The 2,132-nt window shown below is 41.4% G+C and overlaps 1 long non-coding RNA gene across 5 annotated transcripts; it reads left to right on the forward strand.

The window, feature by feature from the left end:
* The first annotated feature begins 1,105 nt into the window (after positions 1-1,105).
* LOC142103661 (uncharacterized) lies at positions 1,106-1,914 on the forward strand. Of its 5 annotated transcripts, XR_012679413.1 has the most exons (5): positions 1,107-1,172; positions 1,410-1,458; positions 1,574-1,715; positions 1,756-1,794; positions 1,880-1,902. It is a non-coding gene; the product is annotated as an uncharacterized LOC142103661 (long non-coding RNA). The 5 variants fall into 5 exon arrangements; XR_012679409.1 differs by lacking the exon at positions 1,410-1,458 and having other exon boundaries at positions 1,106-1,174; positions 1,565-1,715; XR_012679411.1 differs by lacking the exon at positions 1,107-1,172 and having other exon boundaries at positions 1,400-1,458.
* Positions 1,915-2,132: the final 218 nt, after the last annotated feature.

Raw genomic sequence — 2,132 nt, forward strand, 5'->3', positions numbered from 1 at the left:
AGTTTTGCATATCAGCCGGCTCGCGCTCACTATGTCGAAGCTGACTGAGCTCTACCATAGCAGTTGGTTACTCTCCAACTGGGCAATAGCCACAGCCAGCATTAGCTATGCTGAGCCTGCTGCGTGGCAGCCAGATTAGTTAAAGCTCAGAGTATTTTCTTTCTCTTGCTATTTAAGCCAGTGGGATAGTAAAACTGTGCCTCTCTTAACATGTACCAACCGGCTAATTCCTGACGAGGCGCAACAAAACAAAAAGAAGAGGACAAACGCACACAAAAGAATATAATATAATAATAATAAAAAAAAAAAAGATATCACACTTAGCTTTGTTGCCTGGATGGACAGCTGTTTTGGCTGTCATTTCAGATCCCACGATGACACCACTCTGTAGGAGTTACCAAATTAGTGAATCCATGGTTATGCTACAGTGTTGTTATGACGAAATAAAACAACAACTTGTTTTATTTATATAATATATATATATGGTTTGCACTTCTGCCTTACAGCACTGGGGTCATGAGTTTCAATTCCCGACCATGGCCTTATCTGTGTGGAGTTTGTATGTTCTCCCTGTGTTCGCGTAAAAATAAACCCATAAATGTTCAATGTATTTGATCAGACCAGCACAGGCTTAGCAAAAATTTCAATGTCCTACAGAATAGACGGCTGAAACAATTGTTGGGCATTATTCTGTCACATATATTATACTCTTTTAAATATATTGCTATTTTTGCTAAGCCTGTGCTGTTTGTTCATATATATTATATATTATATATAACGTGTGTGTGTGTGTATGTGTGTACATAGATATATATAAACGTGTATGTGTGTAAATATATATATATATATATATATATATATTTACACACACAGTATATAAATAGTGTAAAATGAGGGGTTGAGATATGGAATGAGGGGTAAATTCTGTAATATGAGCGGATAAGAAAGTAAAGCAGCAGCGTGAGGGTTAAATAGTGTAATATGAGGGGTAGAAGCATAGTGTGAGGGGTAAATAGTGTAATATGAGGGGGTAGAAGCACAGTGAGGGGGTAATAGTGTAATATGAGGGGTAGAAGCACAGTGAGGGGTAAATAGTGTAATATGAGGGGGTAGAAGCACAGTGAGGGGTAATAGTGTAATATGAGGGGTAGAAGCACAGTGAGGGGTAAATAGTGTAATATGAGGGTGGAGAAGCTCAGTGAGAGGGTAATAGTGTAATATGAGGGGTAGAAGCACAGTGAGGGGTAAATAGTGTAATATGAGGGGTAGAAGCACAGTGAGGGGTAAATAGTGTAATATGAGGGATAGAAGCACAGTGAGGGGTAAATAGTGTAATATGAGGGGTAGAAGCACAGTGAGGGGGTAATAGTGTAATATGAGGGGGTAGAAGCACAGTGAGGGGTAAATAGTGTAATATGAGGGGTAGAAGCACAGTGAGGGGTAGAAGCACAGTGAGGGGTAAATAGTGTAATATGAGGGGTAGAAGCACAGTGAGGGGTAAATAGTGTAATATGAGGGATAGAAGCACAGTGAGGGGTAAATAGTGTAATATGAGGGGTAGAAGCACAGTGAGGGGTAGAAGCACAGTGAGGGGTAATAGTGTAATATGAGGGGTAGAAGCACAGTGAGGGGGTAATAGTGTAATATGAGGGGTAGAAGCACAGTGAGGGGTAATAGTGTAATATGAGGGGTAGAAGCACAGTGAGGGGGTAATAGTGTAATATGAGGGGGTAGAAGCACAGTGAGGGGTAATAGTGTAATATGAGGGGGTAGAAGCACAGTGAGGGGTAAATAGTGTAATATGAGGGGGGGGTAGAAGCACAGTGAGGGGGTAATAGTGTAATATGAGGGGGGTTGAAGCACAGTGAGAGGGTAATAGTGTAATATGAGGGGTAGAAGCACAGTGAGGGGTAAATAGTGTAATATGAGGGGGGGGTAGAAGCTCAGTGAGGGAGGTAATAGTGTAATATGAGTGGGTAGAAGCACAGTGAGGGGGTAATAGTGTAATATGAGGGGGTAGAAGCACAGTGAGGGGGTAATAGTGTAATATGAGGGGGTAGAAGCACAGTGAGGAGTAAATAGTGTAATATGAGGGGGGTAGAAGCACAGTGAGGGGGTAATAGTGGTAATAA

The sequence above is a fragment of the Mixophyes fleayi genome, chromosome 1 (genome assembly GCF_038048845.1).
Source record: "Mixophyes fleayi isolate aMixFle1 chromosome 1, aMixFle1.hap1, whole genome shotgun sequence".
NCBI classification, from domain to species: domain Eukaryota; kingdom Metazoa; phylum Chordata; class Amphibia; order Anura; family Limnodynastidae; genus Mixophyes; species Mixophyes fleayi.